At 39.8% G+C, this 18,260-nt stretch overlaps 1 protein-coding gene across 2 annotated transcripts in view; it reads left to right on the top strand.

Moving 5' to 3' along the window:
• The window catches only part of LOC126187817 (uncharacterized), a 256,419-nt gene that overhangs the window by 224,111 nt on the left and 14,048 nt on the right, over positions 1 to 18,260 (top strand). The gene's annotated exons all lie outside the window — the stretch shown is intronic.

The following is an 18,260-nucleotide window of genomic DNA, read 5'->3' on the forward strand; positions in this document are numbered from 1 at the left end:
AAAGTCGCCCAGAACCCAGGGTCAGGGCAAGACGTACCAGACGGGATGAGAAGGAAAGCTTGATTGTTGGGGACTGCGCTGAATGAGATTTGAAAGCCTGAGAGCTTAAAGGTCGAAGATAGGATAATACATAAGACAGAGATTGCTATTAAAACATCATGCTCAAGTTAATTAGAGCAAAAAACTAAGTGAATTGTATCTAATAGAGGTAGGAGTGGGATGGTGAAGCCTAGACAGATCATAAGATGAAAGCAGTAGAAAACTAGTGAATAGTTACTATAAAGAAATTCTGAGACTGAAGAAATTAGCGTAAATTAAGGCTAGGTGGGTGGCGAGAACCGATGATGTGTTGTAGCTTCAGTTCCACCTGCAAAGTTCTGAGAAACTGGTGTCAGGAGGAAGAATCCAGATGGCTTGTGTGGTGAAACAGGTACCGACGTCATGACTGCCATGTTACTGAGCGTGATGTGCAACAAGATATTGTGTGTTGCCAGTGTACACCCTCTGCTTATGTCCATTCATCCTAACAAATAACTAGGTGATAGTCAAGCCGATGTAAAAGGCCGAGCAGTGTTTACATAACAGCTAGTATATGATGTGTCGTTTCACAGGTGGCTCTCCCTTTGATAGTATACGTCCATTCCATCTAACATTTTGCCCACCATACCTAGAATAGCTTTTCGTCGCTCTGCTAATCTCCACAATATCTGTGTCAGACCCTATGCTCCATCTGCACCCATCTCCCTATCATGTGACACTTCTCCCTGCACGACTGTCCTCACTGCAAGACTTGCTCAGTGCACCCTCGTACCACCACTTATACCAGCCATGTAACTGGCAAAACTCATACTGTAAAGGGAGAGCCACATGCCATATACTAGCTGTTATGTAAACATTGTTTGGCCATTTACACTGACTTGACTTTTACTACGTTATTAGTTAGGATTAATGGGTATAGGCAGAGGATGTATACTGACAACACACAATATCCTGTTGCAGAGCATGCTCTACAACATGACAGTTGTGACCTCAATGCCTGTTTCACCACACATGCCATCTGGATTCTTCCCTCAGACACCAGGTTGTCAGAACTCCGCAGATGGAAACTGATGCTACAACATATCCTTGGTTCTCACCACCCATGTGGCCTTAGTTTATGTAAACTTTTTTGGTCTCAGCGTTTCTTCTCAGTAACTATTTCTTTCTTCAATCCCTTTCAGTGTTCTACACCTTTCATTTTCTGACCTGTCTGGTTTTCATCGTCCCTCTCCCACTCTACCACATGCAATGCACATAGCTTTTCTATCTTATTAACTAGTGCTCTCAGCTTTTCAAATCTCATCCAGTACAGTCCCCTACAATCAGTCATCCCTTCTCATCCTGTCCAGAAAGTCGCCCCTGCCCTAGGGTTCTCGGTGATTTTTCTGAAATCCACTGCTTTTCCTAAACCTCACCAGTCTTTTTGCTTCTCCCCTCTTCATTCCCCTTCAGTTCTTCTGCCATGCCACTGGCTCTGAAAGCTTGCAAATTGTAATACTCACACTGCTTGGTGAGCAGATTTTTTTATCTATCCAATTACATTATATTAGTATAGAGTTTCCTCTTTCTTCTGAGTGGTGGTATTTGCCATTTCCTTCTCTCTCTCTCTCTCTCTCTCTCTCTCTCTCTCTCTTTCTTTCTTTCTCTCCTTTTATATTAGTGCTATGTGATAGTTTCTGTGTCCGCTTTTCAGTTGTCTTTGTTTTAAGGTTTTAAGTTTATTAATTAGTTCATGTTCAAAGTGACAATTTCAGTATTCTAGTGATAAGGGCATGAAATTATGCATTTTTATGTTGTTTCAAATGGCACGATTGTATAGTAGTAATGGTAATAGTAGTAATAAGCTTTCTAAAATGGATATTTCATGTATGCTTCTAATTTTGTGACTGTCAAAATTAAAGGCTGCTCTTCTCAGACTTTTGTCAAGTTCTCTCTTTTCTATCCGCGGGTTTGTCAAACAAGCCTGTAAACATACCAACAAAGATTGTCAGTTTAACCTCACTTTTGAAGCAAAATGTTCATTTTGTGAAGTATTTTGACACTAGTTGGAATATACCTAATTTAACACCCAAAACAGATTTTCTAAAAATGCATTGTACTAAAGCAAATGCTTATTTCTTACATATGCCAGGTATCATGATGTAATGAATGAATGAATGCAGCATAAGAGAGTTTAGAACTAGATTAAGGTCAGTCAACTGGAATGACATCTTATACAAAGATATATGTGTGTGAATAACACAAGGTATTACTGACTACCTGAAACTGCCATGGACGTGTTCATTTCATCACAAGATCCACTGAATTTTTTAACTGAAATCCCTGAATTCTTCTCTCTCCTTTCTTTGGGAGATAAACTCCTCGTGAAAGAACGAAAGCAGATGCCAAGTGTGTCTATTAAAAAATCTTATGGAAAATTTGTAAGATGTTTCCAAACACAGTGGTACAATTCAGAACCACTGTAAGGAACAAACTTTTTCATTTTCACTCTGTACTATTTGGAATGGGCAATGACTGGTTTGAACGGCATAATTGGGGAGTTGGTGAAAAGAGTCTTCAGAATTTCCTTCTGAAAGATAAAAAGCATGAATGTTCCATTTTATATATCAGAGCATCTGTTTAACACCATCTCCTAGGTACAGTAAGAATTGAGTATGCTGTTTCAGAAGTAACATGCCTGGAATCTTTGAAACATAACGAGAAGGTTGATCGAAACAAAAGTATATTGAAGAAACTTTTTTCGACTATCTGCTTTTTAGCATGGCATGAGTTACCTCTTCGTGGTCATGATGAATCTGAAGTAATAGTAAATAAAGGAAATTATTTAGAACTTCTGGATTTCTTGGCAGAAAAAGAACCATACATGAAAGATCATTTAGCATCTGAGGGAGTGTTTAAAGGCATTCCCTCTGACACGAAGAATGAATTAATTGCTTGTATTATGTATGTTATTAAAGAACAAACTCAAATGAAGTTAAAAATTGTCGTTTTATATCACTACAAGCAGACGAAACCACAGATGTCTCAACTAGAAGTGAAATGAGTGTAATTTTTCATTTTGCAAATAATGAATCAGAAGAAATACAAGATAGGTGCATAGAGTATTAGGATGTATCCAAGGGCTAGAGTGCACAAGGCACATAGCCACTGTTTTCTTGTAAGTGCTAAGCAGTTGGAATATTAATAGAAACAATTTAGTATTGCAAACATATGACGGTTGCAATGCAATGGCAGGGAACATTATTATGGTGTCTACCTTATTGTGAATCAAGTTTATTCTCATGCTCTCTCTATCCACTGCTACACACATCAGCTGAACCTAGTCCTCCTCTCGGCTTGTAAAAATAAATATATAAATAAATAATAATGCAACTAAAATTTTTTGTGGCAAATCTTTCAGGATTTCATGTATTTTTTTAGCCATCCCATTAAACGAATTGAACTTCTGATGAAAAGGGGATTTAAATTACCAAGTCCTTGTGAAACAAGGTGGAATTTTTATTCACACACTCTACAAAGCATTATTCTTCACTATACAGACCTGAGAGCAGCATTTTATGATGTGATAAACAATGAAGGATGGGATGATAATTATTTACATCAAGCAATTGGGCTAAATAGTATACCGAATGATTAAACTTTTCTTTCTCTACTGCAGCTGTACAATTCAATTTTCCAGCATACAAGTATCTTGTTTGGCATCTTGCAAAGTAAAATTGTGGACATCAGATGCCTATGTTCAGAACTGAAAGCAGCATTAAGGCTGTTGAAAGACTAAGATGTGAGGAAATTATTCTGAAATCCATAGTGGAAGCTAAGAGCCTTATAAATTCAGCAGGAGTAACTGAAATTAATTTTAATGGAACAGAAGCAAGTATTCAGAAATGGAGAATTCTAGCATTAAAAATAAATGACACAATAGTAGTAAAAGCGGAAACTAGATTCCAGGACTTTCATGAAACAGATTTTACAGAAATTGTAAACAGGAGAAAGTTCTCAGGTTATTGTAAGCCAAACAATTTTCTGAAATTTGAAGTTGAAAAACTTCTTAAAATATATCCTGGAAAAAACTGGAACAAGAACTTACATTTATTTACAGCATTGAGGATAAATGTCTACAGCCTCAGGACCTCCTTAAATCCATTATAAACAATGGATTAAAAAACATGTTCTCTGAATGTGTGAAGTTTCTATCATTAGTTCTTGCAGTTTCAGCAACCACCATGCCTTGCAAAAGAAGCATGAGTATATTAAAATGTGTTAAAACCTACTTTTGCAACAGAATGACAGACTGTCCACCTTGGTGATTTTGGCTGTAGTGAGGAAAACTGTGAAAATCTTCAACCAAAGAGGGAAATGTGAAAATCTTCAACCAAATGGCGGGAGTTCATCTCTCATGTTATCAATGTTTACTCCCAGAAGAAGGACAGGAGGATAGAAGTAATTTATAAAAAGATGTAATAGTGAGTTACTATGTGTTAATCATTAGTGTGTAGCTATTTAATATTTTTATGTATTTATTTATCATTGAGTGAGGTGGCACAGTGGTTAGCACACTGGACTCGCATTCGGGAGGACGATGGTTAAAACTGATGTCCAGCCATCCTGAATCCCTAAATCGCTTCAGGCAAATGCGGGAAGGTTCCTTTGAAAGCGCATGGCCAACTTCCTTCCCCAACCTCCCCAAATCTGATGGGATCAATGACCTTACTGTTTGGTACCCTCCCCCAAATCAATCAACCAACCAACCTTATTAACAATTTCTGTAGTAGTTTCAATTTTAGCAGAAATATGTAACGAAGTTACTTTTGCAGTGTTTCTATTTTATAAGTTTTTGTTTTAAATTTTTTTTTATTTTTTTGATATAGATAATTCACAGCCTACCCTACAAAAAATGTCACACTTTGCCACTGTGTGTGAACCATTTGTAACATCTAGTATGGCTTAAGCGCTCATCATTGTAGGCTTTGTGCATCATTTGGTGTGTCTTTGTAAAGGTTTTCTTGAGTTTCACACAAAATTTGATGCAGCTGTGTTGCTCCTCTAACTCTTTCATCTCAAAATTCGCAAACTGTGCAACACAATGTTCTACTCATTACAGCACTGAGCAATAACTAACAGATATAAAACAATGAAGCATCCGGCAGTTACACATTAAACACAGGCATATGCGGGATGCCAACCGCATTTTGGTCCAACACACCATTAGCACAAAACTATAAATGTCCGAGAATTTTTTGAACAGACTTGTATTTATCCTCATTATAAGATGAGGTTTTCCCCCAAAATTCATCATTCGAAAAATACAGGCTTGTCTTCAATTTGCAGATTACCCGGCTGCTGCTGAGGTCACCATTTTAGCATTGTGGAATCAATTAGTCAAAGCTTTTATCTACTACAGTAGCATTTTCTGCCACTCCAGCACAATAAACTATACCAAAAAGACTAATTTTGAGGAGATCTTTAACACGGTGTATCATTGAAACTGCATATTTTCATAATATGCAAGTATATATACGAAAAGCTTCAAATTCAGAATATGTTACCTTCTTAAGCAATAAAATTGAGATTGCAGCTGCCTGATTTGCTTCTGCCAGCCAGTCAATGAAGAACACACATGATCTTATCAGCGCCGGCCTTGGTGGCCGAGTGGTTCTAGGCACTACAGTCAGGAACCGCGAGACCGCTACGGTCGCAGGTTCGAATCCTGCCTCGAGTATGGATGTGTTTGATGTCCTTAGGTTAGTTAGGTTTAAGTAGTTCTAAGTTCTAGGGGACTGATGACCTCAAAAGTTGAGTCCCATAGTGCTCAGAGCCATTTGAACCATTTTTGATCTTGTCAGCAAATCACATCATAGAAAATTACGCATGCAGCTTGAATAAAATATGAATGGTTAATACCTAATATTAAAGATATTTTAAATCTGTCCCTGCAAGTACAAGAAAATATTTATTTTGTTAATGTGTTTCATTTTATTGAAATAAAATGACGGATTGCGGATCACATCAGCAATGAAGGATATTTTCAGTGTGACTTGTTTTTTTACAAGAGATTTTGATTTTACTCATGGTATTTTATATTCTATTTTCACTTACATCAGGAAACACTGTCTGGTTGCACATTTCTGAGGCATTCCTTGGTTTGGCACTACTGATACCTGCCTAATCCCACATTGTTTTGCAGTGCTATGCTTTTCTTGATGTAAAACACAACACAGTACAGCACCACAAAGCAAAGAAGGCTGGAATCAACTGTACCAAACAAATAACTCAAAAACATGTAGTCAGATGAAGTTTCCTGAACAGAGCGAGAGTTGGACAGAAAATATTGTAAGTAAAAATCAACATTATTTGTAACAAATCATTGTTCAGTCTAGAAAGCAAGTGAAATTGTAAATATCTCTCATTGCAGACCACTAATGTTTTCTTTCAATAAAACAAAACCCATTCAGTGACAAAATATGCATTCTGTCGCAGATGCAAAGACGTATTTGAAATATCTTCAATACATAGCAACTACGCACAATATGGCCACACAACTGAAGTTAATGTTTTAAATTAATTCATAAACAGTATTGTAAATTTTAAAGCTATCCCTTCACAAGTTGTGGAATCCAATAGCACAACTCATCAGCAGCAATGACAGTAATATTCATTCCTGTCAAAAATATTAGGCTGTTTAGTCCCTAATATGTTGTGATTTCCATTGCTCATGTGTGGGACCCTTAAAGCTACCATTGCTCTACTGTACTGTTTATTTTTGAGGTTGGCTTCAATGTTAATCTGAAGTAACAAGATTTCTGCCAGTTTAGCTGTGGGGAGCCGAGAGGGCACCACATTGTTCCCATTAAGTATGATTATATTGTCAGCAGTCAAAAATGGTCAGAAATTACTGCCATGACTCAGTTGAGAAATGAGGATGTACAAATTTGCTTTTCCCAACTGTTTCACGCAGGCAATACAATGCTAACTTTCTCTAAGTTGATGGTTATTCATGAAGCAGAGCAGAGGTCCAAGGCGCCTTGTCACAGTTCACACGGCTCCTCCTGTCGGAGGTTTGAGTCCTCCCTCGGGCATGTATATGTTGTCCTTAGCATAAGTGAGTTTAAGTTAGATTAAGTAGTGTGTAAGCCTAGGGGCCGATGACCTCAGCAGTTTGGTCCCATAGGAACTTACTACTACCACTATGAAGCAGAGACCACAAACAGCTGTGCAGCAGGAAGAAAATTTGGTGCCACAGAAGCGAATGTTACCAGTTCTATATGCCCAAGTTTCAGTGGATCAAAGGAGAGAAACTTTCATGCAGAGAAGGTTTCATTATTTGGAGCATAAGGAACATGCTGTAAATGCAAGATGAATACAATTAAGTCCCACTGAGTAAATTTCTTGAGTAAATTAATCAAATAAAGGCACAGGAGATACAAAAGAATTTTCCAACCACATGTGTTACAGAATTCAAAACAAGTATTGACTGCCACTTGAGGATGATGAAGAGAGTGGGGCAGGTTTCATTATGATGCAGAACTACACTAGCCTAGTGACTTCCCACTGCATATGACAAAAAACTACTAGTATATGAGCAGTCAGTTATCAACCTTAGGAAACAGCAGGACTATTTGCTAGTGTAAATGGGCCATGTTAACAGGCACAGGACTCCACTGCCCATAGTCGGATTCGAATGTGGATTATCTGCTGGGCATGAGGAAAGACAGAATAACAACATTTATTGATCAACCGCAATATGTTGGTTGTGGGCCCACTGGGCGAGGTTTGCTTCTGCTCGTAGTTTTCTTGACAACAATGATGGTGGCCAGCAGACTCTCACTATAACTCCAACTGTGCTGGCATTAATTGGAATCTGCTGACTCAGCAGTGGCACTACGGCCTTGCCTGGAACCACATGCCGGAGGCCTCTGTTGTGGTGGTGGCGGCAGACACAGGTAGCAGCGGTACAGGTCAGTACCCTGTCTCAGCAACAAACCCCGTCTGCGGCTCTTTGGCATTGGCAAGGCAAGGTCCCTGGTTCTGGCCCTGGTGACAGTATTTGTGTTAGCAGCGTCCCAGGACAATGGCGACAGTCCGTTACCACAACATTCCCCAAGCGATGACTCCCATGACAGGCAGCTGACTGTTGATGGCGTCTGACAATAGTTACAGCAGTGGTGTCACTCTGGCACCCCTTAGGCAATGACCTGCATTATGACAGTGACGACTTCTGGGTCCCAGTATTCCTTCACATTTTAACAAACTTAATTGCCGTAATCATTTGACCTTCTACACTCCCCCCTTCTATGGAAAGGATGCGTCCCTGCATTTTGCCTCCATTTCTATTTATTCTCGACTCTGTTTACATTTTCTACCAATACCAGACTCATACCTATTTAGATGGTTCAATTCCTTTGAAACTACATATTGTGGCCTAGTCACTACTAATTACACCACAGTTCTCCCTCGTATACACAATTGTTCCTCATGGTCCTTGAGCACACTTGGTCTTTGCCTTCATGACTGTTCACTCATTATACTGCCTTGTTGGGGAGTGTACCATTCTGATCGGTTCAAATGCTTAGGCTGAAGGTTGAGAATGCTGGAATTTGGGCAACTCTTCTCTTGAACAAGGAATATACAACTCCAATCACCACAAGGAATACACAAGCAGGTGATGTTACTGAACCAATGACTACCAATTGCTGCTGCTGTTGCTGCTTACTTTTGCAGCTTTTCATGTGCTGTAAGAGATGTTCCATGGCAACATGGCCGTGTTAGATGACAATCATCTGATCCAGAGATATGAACAGGTCCTCATCAATGGTATCATTAAGAAACGAAAGGTGTTTAGTGGAAAAAACAGAGGAATGTAGGTCAGATACGTAAATTAAGGCATGGACCATACTAAAGTCTACAGTTCCCATTTTCGTAGCTGGTAATTGGAAAATAAATCCTAGTGTCCCTCCTGCATCCCTGCTCTTCGTCCTTGCATATACCGATGATTTGGCATATTATACTGTTTCCTTCACCTCACTCTTTCCATTTTCTCCTCTTTCTCCATTGTTTCTCTCCCCCCCTTCTACAGAAACTGGGGTCACACGAGGGAAATTGTCCATATCCCCCTCAATGGCCGAATTCAGCTCGTGGACTAACAAAGGGCAGATGAGGAGCTGCAATTTAACGTTAACCAGTGATGTCATCTCTATTACCTGGTAAGGGTCATTATACCATTTTCCTTTTCAGCACACAAAGATTCATCAACATAACTCACTGACCCACATAGTACTTAGGTAACATTGATTTCACATCATGCGCCCTTTCCTGTTTCTCTAAAGCCTTCGTATTCATTTTTTGTACTTGTCTCCAGATAAGTTTCGCTCTTCTGGCAAAATCCTTCCCAGACGAGATGTCTCATTGTGCCGGGGCCTTGCAAAACTAAAAGGGCGGCCAAATCTTGCTCCCAGAAATTACTTCATATGGGGATAACTTTGTGCTCTGGCAAACTTTCAAGTTGTAGGGTGCGAAGATGTAGGCCAATCGAATGTCCCAATTGTTGTGCTGGGAATTTATATAAAAACTCAACATTTTCATGATTGTCCTGTGGACTTGTTCTGTGCGGCCAGTAACTTGAGTGTGCAGAGCGCTCGTCTGTAATTTCTTAATGCATTAATTCTGACAAAAAATTTACACCCTGATCCGTGAGTAAGGTTTCAGGTGTCCCAAACTAAAGTATCCACTGGTTGAATAGAGTCTATGCCACCAATGTGGTTTGCTGGTCTGTTAAAATTATCATGAAAATGCGACGAGTGAAATGGTCAATAATGGTTAATACTTAATGATTCCTTGCTGGTGTTTGTGCTAGGGGTCCTAGGATGTTCAATCCTACCATTTGGAGGAGCTTATCAGCTTCGGATAACCTGTTGTTGTTGTTGTTGTTGTTGTTGTGGTCTTCAGTCTTGAGACTGGTTTTTATGCAGCTCTCCATGCTACTCTATCCTGTGCAAGCTTCTTCATCTCCCAGTACCTACTGAATCCTACATCCTTCTGAATCTGCTTAGTATATTCATCTCTTGGTCTCCCTCTACGATTTTTTCCCTCCACGCTGCCCTCCAATACTAAATTGGTGATCCCTCGATGTCTCAGAACATGTCCTACCAACCGATCCCTTCTTCTAGTTAAGTTGTGCCACGAGCTCCTCTTCTCCCCAATTCTATTCAATACCTCCTCATTAGGTATGTGATCTACCCACCTAATTTTCAGTATTCTCCTGAAGCACCACATTTCGAAAGCTTCTATTCTCTTCTTGTCTAAATTATTTATTGTCCACGTTTCACTTCCATACATGACTACACTCCATACAAATACTTTCAGAAATGACTTCCTGATACTTAAATCTATACTCGATGTCAGCAAATTTTTCTTCTTCAGAAACGCTTTCCTCTCTACTTCGACCATCATCAGTTATTTTGCTTCCCAAATAGCTAAACTCCTTAACTACTGTAAGTGTCTCATTTCCTAATCTAATTCCCTCAGCATCACCCGACTTAATTCGACTACATTCATTATCCTCGTTTTGCTTTTGTTGATGTTCATCTTATACCCTCCTCTCATGACACTGTCCATTCCATTCAACTGCTCTTCCAAGTTCTCTGCTGTCTCTGACAGAATTACAATGTCATCGGCGAACCTCAAAGTTTTTATTTCTTCTCCACGGTTTTTAATACCTACTCCGAACTTTTCTTTTGTTTCCTTTATTGCTTGCTCAATATACAGATTGAATAACATTGGGAAGAGGCTACAACCCAGTCTCACTCCCTTCCCAACCACTGCTTCCCTTTCATACCCCTCGACTCTTATAACTGCCATCTGCTTTCTGTACAAATTGTAAATAGCCTTTCGCTCCCTGTATTTTACCCCTGCCACCTTCAGAATTTGAAAGAGAGTATTCCAATCAATATTGTCAAAAGCTTCCTCCAAGTCTACAAATGCTAGAAACGTAGGTTTGCCTTTCCTTAATCTTTCTTCTAAGATAAGTCGTAGGGTCCGTATTGCCTCACGTGTTCCTGCATTTCTACGGAATCCAAACTGATCTTCCCCGAGGTCGGCTTCTATCAGTTTTTCCATTCGTCTGTAAAGAATTCCCGTTAGTATTTTGCAGCTAGCTGTGACTTATTAAACTGATTGTTTGGTAATTTTCACATCTGTCAACACCTGCTTTCTTTGGGATTGGAATTATTATATTCTTCTTGAAGTCTGAGGGTACTTCGCCTGTCTCATACATCTTGCTCACCAGATGGTAGAAATCCTACACCTGCATTACCCCTATTTGATTTTCTATATATAACCCTGTATTTGCCTGACCAAAAGTCTTGTTCCTCCTGCCACCGAACTTCACTAATTCCCACTATATCTAACTTCACCCTATCCATTTCCCTTTTTAAATTTTCTAACCTACCTGCCCGATTAAGGGATCTGACATTCCACGCTCTGATCCGTAGAACGCCAGTTTTCTTTCTCCTGATAATGACGTCCTCTTGAGTAGTCCCCGCCCGGAGATCCGAATGGGGGACTATTTTACTTCCGGAATATTTTACCCAAGAGGACGCCATCATCATTTAAATATGCAGTAAAGCTGCATGCCCTCGGGGAAAAATTACGGCTGTAGTTTCCCCTTGTTGTCAGCCGTTTGCAGTACCAGAATATCAAGGCCATTTTGGTTAGTGTTACAAGGCTAGATCAGTCAATCATCCAGACTGTTGCCCCTGCAACTACTGAGAAGGCTGCTGCCCCTCTTCAGGAACCACATGTTTGTCTGGCCTCTCAACAGGTATCCCTCCGTTGTGGTTGCACCTACGGTACGGCTATCTGTATTGTTGAGGCACGGAAGCCTCCCAACCAGCGGCAAGGTCCATGGTTCATGGGGGGATAACCTCTGGAATTTAATTCTCTAGTGGTTAAGTTCTGCTCTTTGAGCACACGGAACACAATTTTTCATGTAACGGTCCATATCGTGCCTACACATCATCCACCAATAAGCCTGCGCTACCCTTCTCTCTGTTGTTCTCCGACCCAAATGTCCCACTAAAATCAAATCCTGTGCTTGCCTCAACACTTCATCACACAAGCTGTGCAGTACAATATTCTGTCCTCCACACAGAACTGGTGTTGTTTAGAAAACCATTGACGGTCCGGATCAGCACTTTCTGCTGGCCCTCCTTTCACTTACGTCAATGCCTGTGCATTCCATAGTTCATACCTTATGGATGCGTCCGTCCGCTTTAGCTTGCAACCTTCCCGGCCAATGTACTGCCTCATAATAGAACTCGCTTAACTGCGAGGTCCATCTTGACGATCTACTCAATGGATCTTTAAGTCCTAAAAGCCACTTATGTGTTGCCAGATCAGTCGCCACTTTAAATCATCTACCATAGAGCTAACAACAAAAGTACCCAATTCCAAAAATCAATGCAATCATTTCCTTCTCCGTAGTGGAATAATTTCATTCACCATTATTGAACTGCTGTGAAGCGTATGCTATAGGGTGCTCCTGTCCATCTACTTCCTGACTCAAAATAACTCTTAGCGCAAAATCGCTCAAATCACAAGAAAGAATAAACGATTTTTCAAAATCCGGATAGACCAAGATGGGACTAGATATCAATAGATCTTTTAACTTCTGTAATGTCAACTCACACTCAGATGTCCAATGAAACTTCACTCCTTTCTGTAGCAATTGCATGCGAGTTCATGCAATTTCTGCAGGTTTTTGTAACATATCTTTGGTAAAAATTCCTGAGTCCCAAATAAAACTGCAGTTCCTTTACATTGGTGGGTGTTGGAAAATTTTAAAAGGCATCAACTAGCTTTGGGGTGGTACAAATTCTATCCTGACCCCTTGACATGACCCAAATACCAAATTCCTTGCGGTAAAAAATAGCATTTCTCAAAACTCAACATTTACCGTGCCATGCGCAAACAATCAAACACTTCACGTAACCGCTCCAGATGTTCAGGAATGTTCTTTGAATACACAATTATGTCATCCAGGTATACCATGCACCATTTTGGTTTTAATTCGCATAAAACACTATCCAACAAATGCTGAAAGGTTGCCAGTGCGTTTTTAAGGCCAAAAGGCATGCAGCGAAACTTGACATGCCCAGTTGGCATTGAGAACGCAGTTTTTGGTTGGTCATCCGGTGTTACTTCCAACTTGTGGTAACCACTACGCAGATCCAGTGTTGTGAAGTACTGACACTGACCCAAGTTGTCCAATATCTCTGTTATACTAGTCACAGGATATGTGTCAAGCACCGTTTTCTGGTTGATGAACTGCTACTCACAACAGAAATGGTATGCTTTGCCACCATCTGGTGATTTTGTGCTTACAATTACAATGGGAACAGACCAAGGATTACAACTAGGCTCTATGATGTCATCTCTAAGTTGCTGCTCTATAAACTCTTCCATAATCAGCTGTAAATGCCTTGGAACTCAATACAGCCATTTGCAGGCAGGTGCTTCACTTCCAGTAGGAATTTAGTGTTAGACAAGTGGCACTGCGGGTAATGGATCTGGTGGATTTAAATAATTCCATGTACTCACTCAACGGTTTTTCCACTAATGCTCTGTCCTGTGCTTCCACATGTGCTACCTTACTCTTTAGTGTAGACTAGTTGACAGACCCTCCTGGCATTGTGTAATTTTCTGTTCATCCTCATCCTCATCTAACACTTTTAAATTCGCAACCAGGGTACTCTGTGACAACTTCACTTCCTCGGGGCCAAAATTATCAATACTGACATTCACTACCCTCATGCAGTCTACCTTCTGAATGCACAGTATGCTATGTCGTACAAAACAACTAACTGCATCTAGTACTTTATCTGCCAAAGGTTCTGTGATACACAGTGAGTTCCCTGGCAGGTGAATTACATCAGTCCGGACTACCTTTTCTGTAAGCCGTCCTGTGAATTGATCCTAAGAGACCTTCTAAGCAGCTTAATTGGCTTCTCCTGGCCATGGGGTAGACCTTGCGACAGTGAAGGTATTCTGGCTGCAGAGCTTAGCTGAAGCAAAGTTGCATTCAGTTCTATCATATGCCATTCCAGGTCAATTATGGCACAATGTGCAACCAGGAAATCAAGTCTGTGAATCACGTCTTACCTACCGCTAACCACGAGAAGAACTTCTGCATCCTCGTGGAAAATAACCTCTCCCACTTGGAACTTCACCACCCCACCCATGCTATTTAATGTCCAGTGTGGTGCGCTTAACCTATATGTAAGTTGTAACTGATACCTGAGAACTGGTATCCAACAACATCTTACATAACTTATCACCCACAGAGCCCGGTCAGAAAAAAGTCTGCCACTGCTGTCTTGCATGCCTCTCTCTTACTGGGGGCCTATTCTATATCATTCATACCAATTGGTACAGTAGGTTAGTCTTGGTAGTCACCTCATTTTCGGTTTTTTTCCGAATTTCCTATTCAGTAAGCTTCTGAGACCTGTTACCAAATGGTCCTCCCACTGATTTTTCGACAACTGTACAGAGATGTTCTGAATTTCGGTATGGCCCTGTCGTTCAGTTAGCTGTGGTTTATTTACACCTGTAATTTGTTATTTTAAACATATTGAGCGGTTTTAGCTTTGGATTTAGTAATTGTGTTACTAAAGAATGACCACAGGATGCGTCCAGTTGGAAAGTGAGTTCATAATAGACTATTTTCCTTTGTTAGAAATATGGTTAGGTTAGGTTGGTACTGTGAATAATTACAACATAAAAAAGAAACATTTTTGGTCAATATTCTCTCAAAATACCTGTTATTTTTATGCAGTTAAGAGTTTAAGGAATATTAAACATCAAGACATCGGCTCTGCTTATGTATATTACATGAGTGTTAGCTGAAATTACTAGTGATATTGTGTACTCTTTTCCACAAATGGTTTACTTATTAATTATCAAAATGTGTTTAGAACTTTTAAGCAACTATGCAAAGGAATTTTGTTAAGTCTGAGAGAGGAAATCTTCCAAACTCTCACGCATTTACGGCTTACGCCTGCATCATTCAGCAACAAAATCAGCCTGCATCTCCCTTGAATGGAATTACATAAAATAAAATGCCGACAGCTTGCGAGTTGTTGTTGTGAAGTTTGTAAGGTGACGGACTGCCGCCGTGAAGGGCGTAGGTTCGTATACCACTGGATGTGAAAATATTTTTTTTCTTCTTCGTGTTTGCAACACATTCTGAGACTTCTTTAAACATCAGAGTTAAGAATTTTTCTGAAATATTCGTTGTAATTTACATGTAAAGTGCACTTTCTTAGTAACGATTATCTCTGATTTCGTGACTTCCACGTGTGTAAGAAATGAAAGATGAAATTTAGTGTGCGTGAAATGACTGACAGTGACATTTATACTACTTCTTGTCACAAATAATTCACCATTTTTTTCGGAATATGTAGCGATTTCTGAGAGTGTGGCCAGATAGGAATCTGAGAGCACAACGTAAATTACTGGGAATGAAACTAGCAGTGGCTGAAACCATGCGGCTCGGGCCTCTGTTGTGGTGGTGACGGAGGGTCGTGCCAGCAAAACAGGTCAGTGCCATGTCTCAGCAACCATCCCCAGCTTTGGCTGTCTGGTGTCAGTGAGTCAGGGTCATGGTGTTTGTGGAGGCAACATCCTAGAACAACGGTGATAGTGCTTTACCTCAGTGTAGCCCCACGACAGGCGACTGCTTGTTGACAGTGTCCGATGATATTTACAGCAACAGCGTCACTCTGGTACCTTGTAGGTGACAATGTACATTACGACCAAGACTATTATGATGACTGTTATGACAGGAACCACTCTGAACTGGTGGCGCCACTAAGTGACACAGGCTCCATGTCACTCCAATGTCTTATGACGGACGATGATGACAAGCTGGCTGCCGGTCCTTAAATACGGTTTTCTGCCCTGACGTCTGCGGTTCTCCATCTCCAGTAGGTCAGTGGAATGTTCTGATGTTGCTCGGCTGGCGTAACTCACCCAATTACCATCCTCGATGTTGACACCCTGGTGTGCAGCAAGCTGTTCGGTGACATAGCATTCTCCTTCGTGTTGCTAACTAAGCACTCTGCCGACCCACTAACATCGCGATATCATACCAGTCAACTGTGAAACAGAATGTAACACACGTATGACTTCTGGCTCCCAATATTCCTTCAAATTTTAACTAACTTAATTGCTCTAATCATTCGACTGTCTACACCATGTCATATGGGCATTACCAATCAGACATCTCTTTATCTTGATATGTCATCAAATGTTATTGTCAATGTGAAGGGCATTAAAAGTATTCCTATAACAGTGTAATGGCAGAGAAAAGTCCAGTATAACTGTAATCCTGGGTGCACTAGCGGATGGAAAGGAAGCTCCCCCCAATACGTGATTCTTCACTGGAAAGGGATACCGAAAGAAAAATTGTTAGCAGGGCATTATCTTTAGATGCCCAGAAAAGGGATGGATGAAAAATGACCAGATGCTAGAGTGATTGAAAGTTGTTTTGAAGATGCTGGATTCTTTCGGGGGACACCTCACGTGGGAAGTTAAAGATTTGATAACAAAGAACAACACCCAGTAATAATTCCTGATGGCACGACCTCACAACATCAAGTAATGGATGTTGTTGTGGAAAGACCTTTTAAGGTTCACCTGTGACAGCTTTACATTGAGTGGCTTTTTTCAAGGAGACCATACTGTCACCCCAATAGAGATGTTAAGGAAACCCTCAGTACCCATGCTGAGCTGTTGGATCCTTACTGCCTGGGTCAGAACCTCAAGCAAATGTATTATGAAAGGATTGAAAAAGTGCTGCATATCCAATGCTATGGTTGGCTCAGCATATGTCATAATATCCGAGGCAGCCAGTAGGTCTACAAACAAAATGAAGATAGCAATACCAGTGATGATGACAGTATGACGTGAAAGATTAAAACTATTTATACCACAAAGATTGTAAGCAAAAAAGGAAGCGAAAATAAAAATTAAGGTAAACCCTTTCTTTTTGTTTATTTTATTTCTCCTTTTATCATCAAAATGTAGAAATCAATAAATGATATAAGTTAAGAATACTTAGAATGTTAACTTTCTTAGGGAAATATTTTATATCAATAAAACAGTTTGTAATTTTGATTATATTATGTTAAAAATAAAATTTTTGCGAAGAACCTCTTTTTCTGCTCGGGTAAATATGGTGTGGGTCAGTGAATTATTACATCAGCTCTTTGTCAAATTTGCAAAATATTTTCATAACAGCGGAGTTCACATATGTTTCTGAGCAGAAAAACCACGTAAAATACAACACCACCACAACACTGATAATAACAAGGATCCATTTACAAGTTTGGAAGTATACTAGATCAAGTGTAGTAATGGCAAAAAAATATACATAGAGCAGGCAGAACAAGATTTTGAGACTTGATTTAAAGGACATTGATTTCTCCATAGTAATAACACAGCCTTTGTGACCTTTGGTTGGGTTTAGATATGCTATTAAATGCCCACAAAGAAATCTTATTAAGAGGTGATGGGAGGCAGACACTAGATATTTTTGAAGAACTTGAAATTCAGACACACAGAATGCAGGATCCTGTAAATCTGCTGAACTATCAGAATGGTTCCTCCTGGAGTTCCTTTTTCAGCATTTTCAGTGATCTGATCCACAAGTGAAATCTACAAGAGCAGACTTTGGAAAGAAGTGGCAGCTACTACATGCGATGAGGCGCCTATGCTGAGCCTACCACATGCTACTGAAAACATGGAAGTGAACACAGAAGTGGTTTAGGTACAGCAATGCAACACTACAAACAGTCCAACAGAGAGCATTACTGTCCTAATTTCATTTTATTTTATTGTAATTTAATTTTAACAGTTTTGTTGGTGGTTGTTTGCCTTCCTTTCGTCATATGGGTAATGAGTGCAATTTTTTAAATAATGACCTTTTTGTGCTTGTTTGTTTAGTTAAAGATACATATTCTTATAACATGTTAATCATCTTGATGTCAGTCCTTTAGTTATATGTATGTATGTGGTTTAATATAAGCATTTGCTTTAGTACAACAAATTTTTAGAAAATTTGCTTTTAATTTTAAATTAGATGTATAAAAGGTCTGTATATTTTTTATGATTTTGAGATATGACAATCGCTGGCATTTGCACAAGCCTTTAATATTTCTTATTAACTT

This window comes from Schistocerca cancellata, chromosome 5, assembly GCF_023864275.1.
Source record: "Schistocerca cancellata isolate TAMUIC-IGC-003103 chromosome 5, iqSchCanc2.1, whole genome shotgun sequence".
Classification (NCBI taxonomy): domain Eukaryota; kingdom Metazoa; phylum Arthropoda; class Insecta; order Orthoptera; family Acrididae; genus Schistocerca; species Schistocerca cancellata.